This window comes from Calonectris borealis, chromosome 25, assembly GCF_964195595.1.
Source record: "Calonectris borealis chromosome 25, bCalBor7.hap1.2, whole genome shotgun sequence".
NCBI lineage: Eukaryota > Metazoa > Chordata > Aves > Procellariiformes > Procellariidae > Calonectris > Calonectris borealis.
In genome coordinates, this window is record NC_134336.1 from 38,145 (window position 1) to 59,588 (window position 21,444).

The window sequence follows — 21,444 nt, forward strand, 5'->3', positions numbered from 1 at the left end:
AAAGCGCCAGGATTAAGGAAATAAAGGAAAAAATTAACAAATAGGGACGGCGAACTAAAATGGAAACACATAAAGTAAATGAAAAACTGTTGCGCCATACATGCACAGGCTTTATCATAACAGGGCAGCCCTACCATCTCTCTCCATTCATTGCACCTATCTCCCTCTGTCTCTCTCTGTTGCCTCTCTTATATCTTCCTTCTGGCAATGATCACATCTGCTCACAATTCCCTTCACCTGTTTCCATTCTTGAATCAGCTGGTACTCATTAGGCCACCTCTTAATTCTTCTCCACATCTCCCCCTTTTTGTTTATGGTTTTGTAGCATTACCAAAGTCCTATCTGAAACTCCCAATTCCAGAATTCTTCTCCACATCACCCCCTTTTTTGTTCTCAATTGCCAAATTGTTCATTATGTTCACTAGGACAAGTTCATATTCAAATGAAACCTGTGACCCATATTCTTTTATTGATTTGCATACCTCCTTAATCACCTCATATGGTGGACAAACTTAACATTTCTAATTCTTTTTCCTGTTCTCCATAACCCATATTCTTTTATTGATTTGCATACCTCCTTAATCTAATTCTTTTTCCTATTCTCCATAACCCATACTCTTTTATTGATTTGCATACCTCCTTACACAAACTTAACATTTCTAATTCTTTTTCCTATTAACATTTCTAATTCTTTTTCCTATTCTCCATCACACAGTTCACTTTCCTCTAGAACATCACTGATACATGTGTGTGTGGGTATGAATCCCCACAGCAGATCTTCTTGGGGTGGGAGGGCGGGAACAAATGGTGCTTTAGCCTCTATTGCTGCAAAACTTCACCCGCTGTTGGTGCAAGTTCAAATAAATCTTTCTTATCTTTTGATTTTCCCTCCAGAATTGCTGCCATTACATTCACTAGAACAAGTTCATCTTTAGCCTCTGTTTCTGTAAAGCTTCATCCACCGTTGGCGCAAGTTCAAATGAATGTTTCTTATCTTTTGATTTTCCCTGCAGAATTGCTAAATCAGTCACGTTTTGCAACACCTGCTCTGCAGGATGCAACTTCTGCAGAGCTGCATACACACAATATTCCTTCTAGAACTTCTAGTTGCAAAGATTTCCTCATCTGCAGTTCTTCTACTGAGATGCCAACTGCCCCATGACTAATGTATAAAGTTCATATAACTTCCCTGCGGCTGCTCACCTCTGTATCCGTTTCTTTTCAACGGCTTTTTTCTTTTATCCCGTTTCCTTTCAATGGCTTTTTTCTTTTATCCCGTTTCCTTTCAATGGCTTTTTTTTCCTGTTTCCTTTCAACAGCTTCTATCCCATTTCCTTTCAACGGCTTTTTTCCCGTTTCTTTTCAACAGCTTTTGCAGTTCAGCAGGGCTCACCACTGGATATTTCTATTTTCTTTCTCCAAGACCTTCTTTCTTCAGGTTTTCTTCTTTCAGTCCCTGTTCGGGCGCCATTTGTTGCGGCATACATGCACAGCCTTTATCATAACAGGGCAGCCCTACCATCTCTCTCCATCCATTGCACCTCTCTCCCTCTGTCTCTCTCTGTTGCCTCTCTTATATCTTCCTTCCGGCAACTATCACATGTCTGCTCACAATTCCCTTCACCTGTTTCTGTTCTTGAATCAGCTGGTACTCATTAGGCCACCTCTTAATTCTTCTCCACAAAAAACCATCAGGCTACATGACAGACGAGAACTAATTAAACAACAGGGATGGGAGTTTGATAAAAGTAGACATAGAAAGAAAATTTAAAAAGCGATGATAGTAAGGAAAGACAAGAAACAATTAAAAAATAAAGAGCGTGAACAGGATAACAGTAGTCAAAAAAGGGCATTTAAAAAAAGAGGATTAAGAAAGAAAACAAATTTGAAAAATAAGGACAACGAACAAAAATGCAGACAAAAAGAAAATTTGAAAAGCAAAGGCGTAAAAGACAGACAAGAGAAAAAATTCAGACAGCGAACTGGACAAAAGGAGACGCAGAAAATATCAAAAGCAACAGGGATTAAGGAAGTAAAGAAAAAAAGATAATGACGGTGAACTAAATAAACAAACATAGAAAGTAAATTTTAAAAGCGATGGGGATTGAGAAGAAAAGATTAAAAAGTATAGATAGAAAATGAAAAAAAAAGTGCATGTAAAAAAACTTCAAAAGCCATGGGATTAAGAGAGGAAAATATGAAAAAACAGGGACGGCAAACAAAAAACGGAGACATAGCAAGTACATTTTAGAAGCGAGGGGGTACATGACAGACAGGAAAGCAATAAAATATAGGGATAGGGAGCATGATAAAAGTAGACATAAAAACAAAATTTGAAAATCCAAGGAATTAACAGAGAAAAGAACTAAAAAAAATAGGAACAGCAAACTAAATAAGCCAAGACGCAGACAGAAAGTTTAAAAAGCAAGGGCACTAAGGAAACAAGAGAAATAAGAAACAATACAGACAATGATCTCAAGAAAATCAGACACAGAAAGAAAATTTAAAAGCAACGTGTTAAACGAGAGACAGGAAAGAAATAAAAAATAAGGATAGGCCTGTTGATAAAAGAGGTCACGGAAAGAAAATGTAAAAAGCAATGACATACAGGACAGTCAGGAAAAACTTTCAAATAGGATCACCAAAGTAGATAAAAGTAGACATAGAAACAAAGGTTTACAAGCCAAGGATTAAGAAATGAAAAGATTAAAAAATAGGGACACCGAACTAGAACAGAGACATAAACCAAAATTTTAAATAAGGCAGCACTAAGGAAGGACAAGAAGTAACTGAAAACTAAAGACATCAAACGGCATAAAAGTAGACATGGAACATTTTAAAAGCAACAAGGACTATGAGAAGTAAAAAAAAAAAAAAAAAAAAAATCACAACAGGGAGAACAAACTAAATAAACAGAGACATAAAAAGTAAATTTTTAAAGTGACAGGGTACATGACAGGCAGGAAACATAAAAATCAGGGATAGGAAGCTTCGCAAAAGCAGGCATAGAAGGAAAATCTTTAAAACAATGAAATACAGGACAGATAGGAAAAAAACTGAAAACAGAGACAGCAAAGTAGATAACAGTAGACATTGAATCAACATTTTAAAAGCCAAGGGATTAAGGGAGGAAAGAATTAAACAATATTGGTAGCAAATGAATATGCAGAGATAGAAAGAATTTTAAAAGCGAGAGCGCTAGGGAAAGACAAGAAATAATGAAGAAAGTAAAACAGCGAACGGAATAGGGGTACAAAGAAAGAAAAATTAAGGAGATGAGGAAAAAAATAAAAAATAGCAACGGCAAACTAAAACAGAGACGTAGAAAGAAAATTTTAAAAGTCATGGCAATAAGTAAAGCAAGAGAAAACAATTTGAAAATCAAGACAACGAACGAGACAAAAGTAGAAGATTTTTCAAGGTGATGGATTAAGAGAGGAAAGAACTAAAAAACAGCGACAGTGAACTAAAAGACATACATAGACAAAAACTTTTCAAAGCGACAGCACTAAGAAAAGACAAGAAATCATTAAAAATTCAAGACAGGGAACAGCATAAAAGTAGACATAGAAAGAAAACTTAAAAAACAACAAGCATTAGGGAAATAAAGGGAAAAAAAAATGAAATAGGGACAGCAAACTAAAACAGATGTAGAAAGAAAATATAAAACCGAGGGCACTAAGGAAAGACAATAAATAATTAAAAATAAATACATCAAAGGGAAAAAGGTAGACATAGAACATTTAAAAAGCGAGGGGCGTTAGGGAAATAAAGGGAAAAATTAAAAAATAGCGGCACCTAGGTAAGCCAGAGATGCAGAAAGAAAATTTACAAAGCGAAGGCACTACTAAAGACAAGAAATCATTAAAAAATAAATACAGCGACCCAAATAAAAGCAGACAGAAAATTTTAAAAGCGAGGTTGATTAAAAAAATAAGGAAAAAATTAATAAATCGTGACAGCCAACTAAAACGGAGCCATAGAAAGAAAATATAAAAAGTGACGGCACAAAAGAAAGAAAACAACAAAGGGAATAAAATTAGGCATAGAAAGAACATTTAAGAAGTGATAGGCATTAGGGAAATCAAGAAAAAAATTATGAAATAGGGGCACCAAACTGAAACAGAGACATGAAAAGAAAATTTTAAAAGTGACCACACTAAGAAAACACAAGAAATAATTAAAAAATAAAGACAGCAAATGGAATAAAAGCAGACAGAAAATTTTAAAAGCAACAGAGATTAAGAAAATAAGAAAAAATTAGAAAGTAGCGACGGCAAACTAAAACAGAGACATAGAAAGAAATATAAAGCAAAGAAATTAAGAACAGAGAGGGGGAAAAAAAATAGGGTCAGCAAACTAAATAAATGGAGACATTGAAACAAAATTTTAAAAGTGATGAAGTAGAGGATAGGCAGGAAGAAATTAAAAACACGAACAGGAAACTGGATAACTGGAGTCAGAGAGAGAAAATTTAGAAAGCAACAGGATACTGGCCGTATGGGTAAGGAGTTAAATATCAGGAGAGGGAGCCACAAGGAAAAGACGTTGGAAGAGCAACAGGGTACAGAGCACAGGGAGTCACTGGAAACAGAGAGGTGTCACGCTGAATAGAGGGAGACCTAGAAATGCAATTTGCACAAACAATGGGGAAGAAGGCAGCGCGGGAAAAATGAAATAATAGTAGGTGGGGAGCTGGAAATGTAGAAGGCGACGGTGTACAGAACAGGGCTGACAAAAGAGCAAAAAGCCTTAGGGAGCCGGGCAGCTGGAAAGGTAGATGGAGGCAGGGACGAGCAAGGAGGTAGGCAGAGGTCGGGAGAAGCAGCGCAGGGATGGGCCCGGATGCATGAGACGGGATGCACAACTCACCGCAGCTGCTGGAGACCGGCAGGAGACCTTTACTGCCCCGAGGCTTCTCTCTCTGCCCTTGCCCCTTCCTCCTCGGCAGTGCTGGCTGCCCGACCCTCACCCACCTAAGAGCAGGGGCTGGAGCGCTCCTCTCCCACGAGGCTTCCCAGACTCACGGCAGCTCACACGTGCGGCCAACAGAGGCACCAAGCTCCTGGCGCCGTGTGCTGGTGGCGTGCTCTGTCGGGGATCGCTGGGAGAGATCCTTCCTTGCTGCAGGGATGGGCTGTTCCTTGCCGGAGACAGCTGCCTGCGGGAGCCTCTTTGTTTCACTCTTCAGCTGGGTGCTTCAGGCAAGTGTGCCCAGGCAGCCCCCTCCCCAGCTAGAGCCCCTTAGCATAGCAGGGCCAGCCCCATCCTCAGCCTCACAGGGACCACAGGGGGCTGCCCTGACCCATCCCCACCTGCAGCCTTTTTAAACTCCTGGCCCAGCCCCATCCTCACCTCATGGGTTCCACCTGGGTGGCCCCAGCCCACAGCTGGAGCCCATCGGGAAGAGGGGCCATGGCCCCAGCCCCACAGCACATCACCCCTTCCCCTGGACCCAACCACAGCCACTTGCCCAGAGCCCAGCGGCTGGAAACGCACCCAGGAGCACAAAGGAGGCAGCAAAGGTTTGTTTCTTTACACGCATCAAGAATTTCAGCACTGAGTTGGCTCCAAGTCTCAGAGCCCAAAGGCAGCAGGACAGAGGGAAAAGAGGGAAGAAGAAAGCAGGAGGAAGGACAGAGGAAGGTAGACAACAGGTATGGGACAGGGAGCCAAAAAATGGGATACAGGGAACAAGAGAGGGACAGGGAACCGCACGTGGGTGATGAGAGAGACAGAAATGGAGCGCAGCAAGGAGGAGGATGAGGAGATGGAGCAATAAATGGGGGGGGGCAGGAAGCAAAGGAGAGAGAGGGGAGGAACCAAGCGGGACAACAGAAACAACAGAGAGGGACAGAAAATGAGACAGACACAGACAGGAGACAGGGGGACGGTGGGGGTGTCATTTTACAACGATGGAGAACTGGATAGAGCGAGACATGTAGAAAACTACAAAAGGGGAACAAAGCAGAAAGAATTTTTAAACCAACAACAAGAGAGAGACAGGAAGCCGAATAGAGGCAGTCATAGAGAAATTAAAAAGTGACAAACACAGGAAAGAATTAAAAAAGAGAGCACATAAGATGGATAGACTGAGAACTAGAAAGGGAACAGAACAAAGAGGCAGGAAATTTAAACAATTGTTCGAGGAAGCTTTACAGAGGGATGTTCAAAAGAGAAAATAACAAGCGATGGGCTACCGGAAACACAGAAAGGAAAAAAATGGACGAGGAATTAGGTAAATGGAGATATACAAATAAAAAAAACTGTGACACAGAAAGAAAATTTAAAATGTGACAGCTTTAAGGAAAGACAAGAATAAATTTTAAAATAAGAATGGGGAAAAAATAGACACACACAAAAAAGTAAATTTAGAAAGCAACAGGGAACACGACACGGCAAAGAATTAAAAAATACGGATAGGGAGCCTGATAAAAGACACAGAAAGAAAATTGAAGAAGTGATAGAGTACAGGACAGACCAGAGAGAATTAGAAGATTAAGACAGTGAACTGGATAAAAATAGTCATAGACACAAAATTTAAAATTGACGGACTATAGTATAGACAGGAAAAAATTTTAAAAGGACAGGAAACTAAATAAATGGAGATATAGAAAGAAAATTTTTAAAGCAACTGGGAACAGGGCAGAGAGGGAAGAATTAAAAAATAGGGACAGGGAATCAGATAGAGGGAGACATAGAAATTTTTCAAAGCGACAGGCTACAAGAAACACAGGGAAGAATTAAAAAGTAGGAACAGGGATGAGAATAGAAGGAAACAATGAAAGAAAATTTAAAAAGTGAGAAGATATACGGAAGAAAGACTAATTAAAATTTAGGGAAAAGGAACCAGAAAAAGGGAATTATTGAAAGAGAAATTAAATAGCAATGGGGTACAAGAAATATAAGGAATAATTAGAAAATCAAGACGGGCCGGATATAGAGAGACGTAGAAGGAATTTTAAAAAGCAACCGAGTACAAGAAACATAGACAAGAATTAAAACATTGGGACAGGGAGATGGATAGAGGACAATGTAAAAAAAGAACTAAAACAGTGATCGGGTACAAGAAACACGGGAATATTAAAAAAACAGGGACAGGGAGATGGATAGAGGACAAAGTAGAAAAAAAACTTAAACAGCAATTGGGTACAAGAAACACAGGAATATTAAAAAAACAGGGACAGGGAGATGGATAGAAGGAACCACAATGAGAAAATGTTAAAAGCAATGGGGTACAAGAAACACAGGAAACAATTAATAAATAGGGACAGGGAGATGGATAGAAGGAAACATAGAAAGAAAATTTTAAAAGCAATTAAGTACAGGACAGAGGGAGGAATTAAAAAATAGGGACACAGTGCCAGAGAGAGGGAAACGTACAAAGAGAAATTAAAATGCAACGGGATATAGAAAACATAAGAAAGCCTTAAAAAATAAGGAGAGGGAGACACAGAGAGGGAAACATAGAAAAAAAATAATAGATGAAGTGGTACAGGGCAGAGTTGGCAGAAGAGTAACAATTTTGGGGAGCCGGACAGGTAGGTGGGCCGGCAGAGAGGGAGACAGAAGCAGGGACGGGCAGGGAGGCAGGCAGAGACCTAGGGAAGGGTGGCAGAGATGGACTGGGACGCGCGCAAGAGAGAGCGCGACTCGCCGCAGCTCCTGGCGCCAGCGGGAGACCTTCACCGCCCCGACGCTTTTCTCTCTGCCTCGGCGGCAGGCGCCTCAACGCCCCGCTGCTGCGAGGCTTCCCAGCGGCTCACACGTGCGGCCGACGGAGGAACCGAGCTCCCAGCACCGTGAGCCGGTGGTGCACTCTGTCGGGGACGGCTCGGAGGGATCCTTCCTCGCCGCGGGCACCGGCCGTTCCTTGCTGCAGGCAGCTGCCGGCGGGACCCTCTCAGATTCTGTCCTCAGGCAGCTCACCTTCTTCAGCTCCCTCAGGCAGGCGTGCCTGGGCAGACCCTTCCCCGGCTAAAGGGAGGAATTAAAAAGTAGGGATAGTGAGCCAGATAGAGGGAGACATAGAAATAAAACTTAAAAAGCGACGGGGTACAGGACAGATAGGAAAACATTAAGAAATAAAGACAGGGAGACGAATGAGGGATACATAGAAAGAGAAACTAGAAAGCGGCAGGTAAAGGGACACACAGGAAAAACTTTTAAAATAGGGATGGGAAGGAAGATAGTGGGAGAAATAGAAAGACCTTTCAAAAAGCAACAGGTGAGAATTAAAAAATAAAGGCTGGTGAGAGAGAGATGTATGTTCGATGTAAATGAAATTTTTAAGATGATGGGATAAAAGAAAGAGCGAGAAGAAATAAAAAATAGGAAAAGGGAGCCAAATACAGGGAGGCATAGAAAGAAAGTTTGAAAAGCTATGGGGTACAGAGCAGAGGCAGGTATTTATTAAAAAATAGAGTCAGGGAGCCAGATAGTGGTAGATAGAGAAATGAAATTTTAAAAGTAATGGGGTACAAAGCAGAGCAGAAAAACTAAAACAAAACAGAGACGGAGCTGGTTCGAGAGAGACATAGAAACAGTTTAAAAGGCAAGAGGGTACTGGGCAGAGTTGGAAGAACAATAACAAGTTTTGGGGAGCCATACAGGTAGGTGGGCGGGCAGAGAGGGAGATGGAGGAAGGAGGCAGGCAGACATCTGGAGAAGGGTGGCAGAGATGGGCCAGGATGCAGAGGGGAGGACACGCGACTTACCGCAGCTCCCGGTGCTGGCAGGAGATCTTCACCGCCCCAACGCTTACCTCTCTGCATCTGCCCCTTCCTCCTCTGCAGTGCCGCCAGCCCGACCCTCACCCGTTCTGCAGCACACAGCGGACGCCCAGATGCTCCTCATCCGTAAGGCTTCCTCGACACACGGTGGCTCACGCACGTAGCTGACTGAGACAACGAGCTCCCAGCACCGCATGCTGGCGTCTGCTCTGTCGAGGGCGGCTTGGAGGGACCCTTTCTCACCACCGGCCATTCGTTGCTGGAGGCAGCAGCTGCCTCTGGGACCCCCTCGGATTCCCTCCACAGCCAGTTTTCCCTTCGTCGGCTCCCTCGGGCAGGCATGCCCAGGCAGCCCCCTTTACAGCGAGAGCCCCTTAGCACAGCAGGGCCAGCCCATTCTCGGCCTCACTGGCCATACCTAGGCTGCCCCAGCCCCAGCTGGAGCCCATCGGGAGCAGGGGCCATTGGCAAAGTGCCACAGCCCATCACCCTCTCCCCTGCACCTGTCCACAGCCATGAGCCCTGCCCCAGGGGCTGCAAACATATCCAGGGACACAGAGAAGGCCAGGAAAAGCTTATTCGTTAATGCACATAAGAAATCCCAGCAGTGAATTGGCTGCAAGGCTCGGTGCGCAAATGCAGCGGGAGAGAGGAAGAAAAGGGAAGAGAAAAGCAGGAGGAAGGACAGAAGAACATAGAGAAGAGGTGTGGGACAGGGAGCCAGAAAACAGGACACGGCGAACAAGAGAGGGGTGGGGAGCAGGACAATTGTGTAGAGAGAGGAGAGTGGAGAGATTGCAGAAAACAACAGGGACAGAGAGAGGGAGGAATAAATAAGAGAGACGGGGAGCGGGGGAGAGAGGCGGAAGGAACCAGCGGAATAAGATCAAAACAAGACAAGGGACGGGGAAAAATTCTAAAGTGATAGGGGGAAAAAAACATAAGCAAGAAATAAAAAATAGAAACAGGGAGCCAGACAGAGGTAGACATGGAAAGAAACTTTCAAAAAGCAACAGTGTACAAGAAAGATAGGCAAGAACTAACAAATAGGGGCAGGGAGATAGAAAGAGGGAGATGTAGAAAGGAAGTGCAGAAAGCAACAGGGTACAGGACAGAGAGGGAAGAATTAAGTATTATAAACAGGGAAATCGATAGAGGGAGCCATAGAAAGAAAATTTAGAAAGCGATGGTGTGCAGGAAACCGGCAAGAAATTAAAATTAGGTCAGGGAGACGGAGAGAGGGAAAGGTAGCGAGAAAATTTAAAAAGCGACTGCGTTTGAGAAACATACACAAGAATTAAAAAGATAGGGATGGAGAGGTAAAAAGAAAGTTTCAAGAGCGATGGGGTACAAGAAACATAGGCAAGAATTAAAAAATAGGGACACAGACCCTGATAGAAAGAAACTGTGGTAGGTTGACCGTGGCTGGCCGCCTGCCAAACCGCTCTATTGCTCCCCCTCCTCAACAAGACAGGGGAAGAAAATACGACAAAAAAGCTTGTAGGTTGAGATAAGGACAAAGAGATCGCTCACCAATTACTATCACAGGCAAAACAGACTCAACTTGGGGAAATTAATTTAATTTATTGTCAATCAAAATCAGAGTAGGATAAGAAATTGGGATAGGAAGACAGACAGATAGATGGAGAAAGACAAAACTAGTGATGGACTGCAGGACAGAGACAGAGGATGAAAAAGACGGACAAGGAACAGGATAGAAGCGCAGAGAAAAAAAGAAACCAGCTGGATCCTCTTTATTTTGTTCTTCAGCTGCTTTACCTTTTTCTGGCCTCTCCAGCTTCAGCCGCAACAGCTCCTGTCCACAGCCAGTAAGCGTCCAGCTGTCCCTTTTCGCCCATGCCGCTAGGAGAATGAGGCCAAAGGCGACCCACACAAACCTGACCCAGACGCAATCAACAATATCCCTGGAGAGGAACCGGCGACTGAGTCCTCGGTGCTGCCTCTGGGACAGCAAAAGAGCAAGCAACCGTTGTCCACAGCGATGACTGTAGCTCTCCTCAGGCAGGAACCCCTCCTTCTGCAGGAGCTCCTGGAGACACTGCTCTTTCCCCAAACTGATGCTAACGGCACCTGCATTTATGGAGAATAAAGCATATTCAAGGGTCAACTTGCTGCCGTGAGGACAGGGTTTGAGGGCAGTCTGTGGCTACGGGACAGGCTTCAAGGGAGGTGCTGGAGCTGGAGACAGCTGCAGGGGGTGAGCAGGGCTGGAGGAGTTTTCTTGAGTTGGGGAAGCACCCGGCACCTTTTCCAGGGGGTGGGAAGGCCTCCAGGTACCCAGAGGGGTGGGGGCAGCCATCTCCTGCGCCTCTTCCTGCTTCCTCTCCACCGGCTCTCAGAAAATCCCTGGAAGCAGCCCTGATGGGGCTTGACTCCAACGGACCGTCAGCCTGTTGTACCGGTGCGTCGGAAACGTGCGGCTTGTCGGCATGCTCAGGCACGCATGCCCCGGCAGCACCATCCCCTGGGGCTACAGCCCTTTGACACAGAGGGGCCATCACCACCAGCCTCACTGGCCCCCCCGGAGCTCCTCCAGCCCCAGCCCACAGCTGCAGCCATGGCCCCTCACACCCGCTATTTAGCCTGCTCCCCTGGACTCTGACAGTCACTCACCATGTACAAAGGACTACAGGCACAGCCATGAGAGCAAAGGAGACAGCAAGTGTTCATTCATTAGTGCGTTTAAGTTCCAGGAGTGAGTCTGCTCCGGGGCTCGGTGCCTGTACCGACACAACTCAGCAATCGTTATTGGAGCAGCAGATACAGAGAACGAAAATACAGCAAAGGGGAACAGGACAGAGGAATAGAAAGAAAAAAATAAAATTAGGGAGAAGGACTGAGGAGCAGAGAAAGTAAGATACAGGGAAAAGGACAGTGAGATGGATAAGTTGATAAAAAAGGAATGAGGACCCCTGCAGGAACATGGCAAAAGAGAAACAGGGTCAGGGAGCAGAACAGAGGCAAAGAGAGAGAAAATTATGAGCACGGAGCAGAACAGATGGATCGAGAGAGAAATGGAATGAAAGAAATAAGGAGGGGGGGGGGAGTTAGGAAACAAACCAGAATAACTGAGAGGGGGGAAAGAGACAAACATATCAGGACAAAGAGAGGGAGAACGAAAAACTGGCACTGGGCTGCAGGATGACAAAAAAGGCCAGGGAGCAGAACAAAGGGGAATAATGGAACAGCGAGCTGGGCAGGGGGATACAGCAAGAAATGACGGGACAAGCAGTGGTATGGAGATATACAGACAAAAAGTTAGGGGGAGGAGGGAGAACAGAGAGAATAAGAGAAAAAAGACAGGGAGCGGGGCAGAGATGGAGAAAGAACCATTAGAGACAGAGAGAGAAGGAGAGCAACAGGACCGAGACAGAGAGATGGAGAAAGAAAGAAAAAGCAGTGATGGGTAGTAGGCCAGAGGGACAAGGAAACAAAGGAGAAAGAACAGAGGGATATAGAAAACAGATGAAGACAGGGAGCCACAAAGTGGGATACTGCGAAAGAGAGACGGGGAACACGAGAAAAAACAGGGATAGACAGGTGAGGCAATAAATAAGAGGGACAGGGAGCAGCACAAAGGGTCACGGAGAGTAAGAGATGAACAGGAAGGAGGACAGGGACAATGAGAAACAGAATGAAAAAAACCAGCAACAGTGACTAAAACAAAGGGATAGAAAGAGAAGGAAGGAAGGGGAGAGATAGGAAGGCAGGGACACAGAGCAGCACGTACAGGCACAGAAAGGAAAAGAAAGCCAGGAAACAGGCCAGAGAAATTGCACGGGAAAAAAGAGACAGATGCAGATCAGGACAAAGAGATGGAAAAGGAAAAAACGGCCATGGGCGGCAGGATAGAGATAGAGGATGATAAAAAGGAGGGAGACGGAGCAGGACAAAAGCGCAGAGAGAAAAAGAAAAGGGAACGGTAGAACAAGAGAGAGAAAGGGAGAGAGGAAGAACGAGCAGGACAGAAAAATAAAGAAAAAAGGAGAGGTACAGGAAAGAAAAAGGGGGGGGGGGGAACAACACCCAAATACACAGCAGCATGGGAAAAAGGGGGGGCCAGGAGAGGGGCAGGAGGGCCCAGGACGCATGAGAGGGGAGACAGGGCCCTGAGGGCCCGGGGATTCACCGCAGCTCTCGCTCTCGGCGCGACCGGGAGAATTTGACAGTTCAGATGCTTCTTTCTCCTTCTCTCCTCCCTTCCTTTTCTGTAACTCCGGTCGCTTTGCTGTCCTCCACCTAAAAGAATACGTGGGTATCTCGCAGCTCTGACGAGATGAGGCTTCCTAGGCTCACTCGCTCGTGCGCTACGCAGCTGTACCACGCTGTTGGTGACGCATACAGACCCTGCGGTCCGTGTTGGCGGCCTGGCCTGCTGCGGACTACGAAGAGGGATCCTTCCTCACCTGGAGAGGCAAGCTCTCTCTCGCCTGCAGCGGGAGGCAGCTGCTGGCCACATGGCCTTCGATGTTATCCTCTTTACCTTTCTCTGGTCTCTCCAGCTTCAGCCGCGGCAGCCCCTGTCCACAGCCAGTAAATGCTCTGCCTGTCCCTTTTTGCCCCCAACGCCGCAAGGAGAGCGAGGCCGGACAGAGACAACCCACACAAGCCTGAGGCGTCTGCAGTCAACAGCATCCTCAGGGGAGGAACAGAAAACTGCATGCTCAGCATGGCCTCTGGGAGTGGGAAAGAAGCAGCAGCGACCATTATTAATGTAGATTTCTGAAGCCTCTTCTTCCACAGAGAGACGCTGCTCTTTCCCTGCACCGCTGCTAACAGCACCCGCATCAAGGGAGAATCCAGCGCATTCGAGGGCCAGCTTGTGGCCTTCACAACAGGGCTTGGGGGCAGCCTGCGGCTATGGGACAGGCTTCGGGGGAGGTGCTGGAGCTGGGGGCAGCTGCACAGGGCAAGCTGGACAAAGGGAGGCTCACAAAGAACTCTGGTGAGCTGAGGAGGCGCCCAGCATCTGTTCCTGGGAGATGTCCACCCTATTCCCTTCTATCAGCTCTCGAATAGCTCCCTGGGGCTGCCCTGACCCAGCTCGTCTCCAGCAGACTGGGAGCCTGACAGAGCAGACGGTTTGAAGCTTCACAGCCCACCACGCCCAGGCAGCCAGGAGACACCCCTGTACTCGCCGAAGGGGCTCGCTTACCTCACTGGTGGTCCTGGCCCTGACCCACCACCGGGAATCACGCCCCACACACCACCATGCTGCGGCAGCAGGAGCGCTGCTGCGCACCTGTGTGGTGCCGGCGCTGCAGTACCGCGCTGCGGCCACAGGGCGACAGCAGCAGCGAGCACCCACCAGTACCCGCTGGGCAGCACTAACGCTGCAGTTCCGCGCTTTGCACGCCCAGCGCCCGCTGGCACTGCGCGCGTGGGGCGGCGGTGGAGGCAGCAATGAGCACGGCAGCATTACCTCGAAGGCACCGCAGGATCCCATTGCAGTTACCAGCGGAAGGGAAAGTGGAGCACGGCGGCACCTCCGCGGCGCCCACCTGCAGCACCGCGTTCCGTTCGCCAGACGGCAGCATCGAGCACGGACGAGCGCCACACCCCGCATGCGCGGCGCCCGATCTGCAGTACCGCATTTTGGTCGCCGGGCGGCAGCAGCGAGAGTGGCGGCGCGTGCCACCGCGCACCCGCGGCAAGCGAGCAGCAGTATCGCTATTCGGGCGCTGAGCAGCACACCACTGCGCATGCGCTCTCGAGGGGCGGCTGCACCGCTTGTCGGGGAGCGGCCGCAGCTGGAAGCCCGCAGAAAACCACACAAAACCGGCAACAAAACTACAACATCGTGCTGCGCCACGGGGGCCGCGGCGGTAGCAACGACAACACCGCGCCGCACGCGCTCGAGAGCAAGGCGGCTGCCGGGCACCCAAGTCCGCAAAAACTACACCTCCCGGCATACACTGGCAAACACAGCATGGCCACCCGGAAGCCAAGTGCCGGAAGACTACATCTCCCGGCATGCTCCGGGGAGCAAACATGTCCGACCTCAAGCCTCTCACCCCAGGACTACAGCTCCCGGCATGCCGCGAGGCAGCCTTCCCTGCCTTCTGACCCTGCGGGGACACCGTTCCCTCCCCCGCCAACGCACCCAGAGACCACAGTGCAACCCCGCGCTCCGAAGCGCGGCTCCGAGCAGCTCCCGCCGCCCGGCTCCGGCTCCGGGCTGGCCCCGCCGCCCACTCCCGACAGTCCTCGCCGCTGGCTCCGACACGGCGCGGCACCTCCGCACCCGTGCCACCGCCGCTCCGTGCCTCCGACACGGACCCCGCCGGCCTGGCCGGCCCCCCACAAGCACCGCTGCCCTCCTCGGGTTTTCCCCGGGATCCGCCGGGTGATCGCCTGGCCCCCGCTCACCTTCACCCTCGGTGTAGCCGCAGCCCAGCGACCGCGCTGCTCCTCCCTTGATTCACACTGGCCCCTCCACGGCCAGCCGGGGCAGGGCAGCACCAGCCCCTCCCCCGGCAGCCACCCCTTTACAGGGAGGGGCCGTCGCCAGCAGCCTCACTGCCCGCACCTGGGGCTCCTCCAGCCCCGGCCCGCAGCTGGAGCCCAGCAGGAACAGAGGGCCATCGGCCGACCCCCACTCCGCGTCACCTCCTCCCCTGGGCTCTGTCACAGCCCCTCGCCCGGTGCAAAGGGAGTGCAAATGCAGCTGTGAGGGCAAAGGAGACAGCGAGTGTTTATGTAGTCACGCACGTAACAAGTCCCGGGAGCGAGTCTGCTCCGGGGCTCAGGGCCCCCGATGCTCCACCAGCCCGTGGAACACCTTGGCAGTCATTCCCGGAGCCACGCTTGTCGGTTCAGCGGGGAACAGACAGTCGGTCGGCTGGCTCCTGGATCGATGGGCTGCTGGGCAGAGGTGGAGGCTGCCAAAAATGAGGAGCAGGGCGCAGGACACGAGAAGAAAAAAGCAGCAGCAGGCTAGACTGGGGGGCGTAGCGAGAAAGTGTGAGGCAGGGAACGGGACAGCGAGAGAAGGATGGGGACAGGGAGCCCGACAGAGGTGGAGAAAGAAGCAGCAGGAAGAGAGGAAGAGAAGCAGCAAAAAGAGGGAGAGGGAGCAGGACAGAGGCTGACAAAGAAGGACAGGATGGAGATGCAGGAAAAACCTGGGATGGGCAGCACGACAGACAGGGAGGAAAGAAGGGAAAGAATACGGGCAGGAAGCCAGACCGAGACGCATGGAGAAAGATTAAAAAGAGACAAGAACAGGGCAAAGAGGGAGGAATGAAACAGGGACAGGGAGCCGGGAGAGCGAACGATGGAGGGAAGGGGCGTAGGGGGGGAACAACACAAAACAAACCACATAGCTGCATGCTACGTGGCAGAGAGGGAAGAATTAAGAATTAGGAACAGCAAGCTGGAAAAAAAAAAGAGCTGGAGAGCAAGAAGAATAGCAACATGTACAGAAAGAAGAGGGGGAAAATTCTAAAATAGGGTCATCGGGGAGCCAGAGACAGTGAGATGGAGAGAGGACAAAAGCAACAGGCTACAAGGCGGAAAGGGCGGAATTAACGAATAGCAACTGAGAGCTGGCCAGAGAGAGATGGAGAAAGGCAAAAGATTGGACAGCTGACAGGGCAGAGAGGGAAGAATTCAAAAACCAGGAACAGGGAGCCGGGCAGAGAGAGAGGCAGAAATAAAATGGGGACAAGTGACAGGCCACAGGGCAGAGAGAGAGGAACTGATAAATAGGGACAGGGGACCAGACAGAACACAATGTAGAATGGAAAAAAACAGCAGCAGGCTACAGGGAAGGGGTAGGAATTAAAGAACAGGGACTGAGAGCTGGACAGAGAGACACGGAGAAAGGAAAAAAAAACAGCGACGGCTACAATACAGATAGGGAAGAAATAAAAACTAGCAGTAGGGAGTTGGACAGAGAGAGATGGAGAAAGACAAATAGCATGGGGCTACGGCACAGAGAATGTGGAATTAAAACACAGAGAGAGGGAGCTGGGCACAGAGAGAGACCGAGGGAAAAATCCAGACAGGCTACGTGGGGCAGAGGGAGGAATTAAAATCTGGGGACAGGGAGCCAGACAGAGAGAGATGGAGATCACAGGGAATAGCGGTGGGTGCAGGAAGAAGAGTGAGGTACTAATAAATAGGGACAGGGAGCCAGACAGAGAGGGACGGAGAAATGCAAAAATAGCGGCGGGGTACAGGGCAGAGAAGAAGAATTAAAAAGGGGGCACAGCGAGATGGACATAGAGAGATGGAGAAAAGAAAAAAGCGATAGGGTACACGGCAGAGAGGGAGGAATTAAAAAACAGGGACGGGAAGCAAGAAAGAGTGAGATGGAGGAAGCGGGGGGGCATTAAAAGTGAGGGACGGGGAGCTGGGAAAGGAGAGGTGGAGAAAGAAATAGAAACACAACGTGCTACAGGGCCGTGAAGGAAGAAACCGAACAACGGGGACAGGGAGCCAGAGAAAGAAAAAATACCGATGGACTACGTAACAGAGAGGGAGGAATGAAAAAATAGGGAGCCGGAGCCAGGCAGAGCAAGAAGGAGGAAAAAAAATAGCCAGGGGCCAACAGGGCAGAGAGAGGGAGGAAGGAAAAAACAGGGATCCGGAGCCGAACAGAAAGAAAATTAGAGCGACAGGCTATAGGGAGGAGAGGGAAGAATTAAAAGATAGGGACGAGGACCCGGATGTGGCGTGACGCACACAGGAAGTATAGCAACAGCTAGAGGGCAGAGAGGGAGAAATTAAAACAGGGGCAGAGAGCCAGAGGTGGAGGGGGAGATAAAGAGAGGGGAAAAAAAAACAGACAGGCTACAGGGAAGAGAAGGAGGAATTAAAAAATTGGGATCCAGAGCCAGACAAAGAGATAGAGAAAGCAGAAATTGAAAAATAGGGAGCGGGAGCCAACCAGAGAGAGACGGAGAAAGGAAATACCGTGATGGGCTCTGAGACGGAGAGGGATGGATTTCAAAAAAGAAGGGACCGGGAGCCGTACAGAGAGAGACGGAGAAAGGGAAGATAGCGACGGGCAGCGAGGGAAGAACTAAAAATAGGGACAGCGAGCTGGACAGAGAGCGATGGAGAAAGGAAAAAAAAAATGCGACAGGCTATAGGGCAGACAGGGAGCAATTAAAGACTCGGGACAGGGAGTGGGACAGAGAACGGAAAATAGTGACGGGCTGCAGGGCTGAGAGGGAGGAATTACAAAACGGGGACAGGGAGCCGGACAGAGAGAGATGAGGAAAGGCAAATAATAGCATTGTACTACAGGGCCGAGAGGGAGAAATTGAAAATAGGGACCGAGAGCTGAAACAACAAGAGACAGAGAAAGAACAAACCGCTATAGGCCACAGTTCAGACAGGGAGGAATTTTTAAAAAACAGGACCGGAAGCGATCTACAGAGAGACGTCGGGGAACAAAAATTTAACGAGCGACACGTACAGGACAGAGAGGGAGGAATTAAAAAAAATAAGTAAAGACAGGGACAGGGAGCCAGACAGAGAGACACAGACAAATTAAAAACAGCAATGGGCTACAAGACAGATAGGGAGGAATTAAAAAATCCTGGACGGGAGCCGGACGGGGAGAGACGGCGAAAGAAATGAAATCGCAATGTGGCACAGAGCCAGGAAGGACAAAATTGAAAAACAGGTCCTGGGAACTGGAAAGAGAGAGACAGAGAAAGAAAAGAGACCGATGGGCTCTAGGGCAGAGAGGGAGGAATGAAAAAACAGGGGTGGGAAGCCAGAGAGAGAGACTGAGAAATAAGAGGGAGAAGGCAACAGGCCACAGGGTACAGAGGGAGGAAGTACAAAAGAGGGGCCGGGAGCCAGACGGAAAGAGGCGGAGAAAGGGAACTTCAAAAGTGACAGGCTACAGGGCAGAAAGTGAGGAATTTAAAAAATCAGGATCTTGAGCCGGACCCAGAGAGACAGAGAAAATAAAAATGGTGATGGGTAACAGGGCAGAGAGGAGGGAATTAAAAAACAGGGAGAGGGAACGGGACAGAGAGACTGAGAAGAGGAAAACAACTGACAGACTTCCAGAGAAAGAGGGAGGCATTAAAAATTACAGACAGGGAGTGGGACAGACAGAGATAGAGGAAGAAAAAAACGGCAATGGGCTACCAGGCAAAGGAGAGGAGAGTTTAAAAGTGGGGACAGCGAGACGAACAGAGAGGGACAGAGAAAGGAAAGAAGCGCCCGAGGGACAGGGAGCCAGACAGAGAGAGACAGAGACAGCAACAATACCAACACACTAACTACAGGACAAAGAGGGAAGAATGCAAAAATAGTGTCCGGGAGCCAGATAGAGAGAGACGGAGAAGGAAAAAATAGCCACAGGCTACAGGGCAGAGAGAGGGAGGACCTAAAACATGGGAACAGGGAGCCGCTCAGAGCGAGATGGAGAAAGGAGATACAGGGGAGCAAAAAGAAAAAATCGCAGCAGCTTGGGAAAGAGAGGGGACCAGGGGAGGGGCGCAGAGGGACCAGGACTCACTGCAGCTCTCGCTCTCGGTGCTGCCGGGAGAATTTGACAGTTCAGACGCTTCTTTCTCCTTCTCTCCTCCCCTCCTTTTCTGTAAGTCCGGTTGCTTGGCTGTCCTCCACCTAACAGAATACATGGGTGTCTCTCAGGTCTTATGAGACAAAGCTTCCTAGATGCATAGCATCGCTTGCGCGCTACACGCAGGAGTAGGATGGAGGGAAAGAGGAAGAAAATTATGAGCAGAGTGCAGAACAGACGGCTTGAGAGAAAAATTGAATGAGACAAATAAGGAAGGAGAGAAGAGGAAAAAACAGAGTGAACACACCAGAAGGACTGAGGGGAAAGAGAGAGAGACAGATCAGGATAAAGAGAGGGAGAAAGAAAAACCAGCGCTGCAGGATGAGAAAAAAGGCCAGGAAGCAGGACAAAGGAGAATCATGCTGGGCAAGGGTATATAGCGAGAAACGATGCAAACAGGCAGTGGTATGGACATATACAGACAAAAAGTTAGGTGGAGGATGGATGACAAAGAGAATAAGAGAAAAAAGACAGAGAACGGGACAGAGAAGTGAAGCAATAAATAATAGGGCCAGGGAGCAGGACAGAGGAAGAGAGACAGAGAGAGAGGGACAGGTAAGGCAACAGATAATTGGAGAAAGAAAAGAAAGGGAACAGCACAGAGGGCCACAGAGAAAAAGAGAGGGATGGCAGAAAGAGAAAAATAAGATGAGGGAGAAGAACTGAGAAGCACACAGAAAAAGGTACAGGGAAAAGGACAGAGATGGAGAAAACAGAGAAAGACTGGAGGCAGAACAAAAGGAAAGATTGGCAAGTACAGGGAGCAGGACAAAGGGATGCAGGAGGAAAAAATAGTGATGGGCAGCAGGTTAGAGAAAAAGAAAGAAAAAGAGCAAGAACAGCAAGAGAAGGAGAATGACAGAAGGATGCAGAGAGAAAGACCGGGACACGTAAAAGGAAGGGTTGGGGGACACACACGTCAGAAGAGTAGAAATAAAAAGAGAGGGATGGGGAGCGAGACAGCGTGACAGAGGGAGACAGAGGGAGGGAAGGAGTGGGATGCAAGGATACAGAAAAGCATAGGTACAGGGAAGAGAAAAGAATGACAGAGGGAGAGAGAGGAGAATGGGGAGCAGGAGACAGAGAGATGGAGAACGAAAAAATAGTGATGGGCCGAAGAACAAAAATACAGAGAATTAAAAAAATACTTCTAGGGAGCAGGACAGAGGAATAGAGCAAGAGGAAAAAATCAACAGGGAGAAGGTCCGGTAACACACAGAAGGACTGCGTATTACCAGGACACTGGGGGAGTGAGAGGGAGGGAACACAGAGCAGGATAGAGGAATAGAAAGAGAAAAAAAATAGGGACAGGAAGAAAAGCAGAGCAACCAAGAGAGGAAAAAAAAAAGGAAGGGAACTGGACAGAGATGGGCAGCAGAACAGAGCAGGACTAAAAGATGGAGAAAGAAGCATTAGAGGCAGACGAATAGAGAGAAGAAAAAACAGGTTGAAGGAAAGAGAGACAGAGTGAGTGACTAAACCCGGGCAGAGTGGGAGAAAGAAAAACCAGTGACAAACAGCAGGACAGAGGCAGGGGGGCAGGGGGAAGGAAGGACGGGAGGAAGGAGAGAGAAAGAGACAGAAGGACAGAAAGAGATAGGGAGGCAGGAAAGGAGAGATAGAGGTAGGAAGGCAGGGACACGGCGCTGCACGTACAGGCACAGAGAGCAAAAGAAAGCCAGAGAATAGACCAGAGAAATTGTGGGGAAAAAAGAAACAAATGCAGACCAGGACAAAGAGACAGAAAAGGAAAAAACAGCGATGGGCTACAGAACAGAGACAGAGGATGAAAAAAAAGAGGGAGAGGGAGCAGGACACAAGAATAGAGGAAGAGGTACAGGGGAACAAAACAAAGAAAAACACTGCAGCGTGGGAAACAGAGGGGACCAGGGGAGGGGCCGGGAGGGCCCAGGATGCATAAGAGGGAAGACAGTGCCCCGAGGGCCCGGGGATTCACCACAGCTCTCGCTCTCGGCGCTGCTGGGAGAATTTGACACTTCCGACGCTTCTTTCTCCTTCTTTCCTCCCTTCCTCTTCTGTAACTCCGGTCGCTTTGCTGTCCTCCACCTAAAAGAATACGTGGGTATCTCGCAGCTCTGACGAGACGAGGCTTCCTACACAAGTAGCCTCGCTCGCTCG

The 21,444-nt window shown here is 48.6% G+C and overlaps 1 long non-coding RNA gene across 1 annotated transcript; it reads right to left on the bottom strand.

Annotated features, from left to right (window-relative positions):
- Positions 1–443: 443 nt before the first annotated feature.
- Positions 444–13,427, bottom strand: LOC142093047 (uncharacterized). Its single transcript, XR_012677278.1, has 2 exons — positions 12,883–13,427; positions 444–10,695 (listed from the first exon to the last, which is right to left on the bottom strand). It is a non-coding gene; the product is annotated as an uncharacterized LOC142093047 (long non-coding RNA).
- Between the last annotated feature and the right edge of the window lie 8,017 nt (positions 13,428–21,444).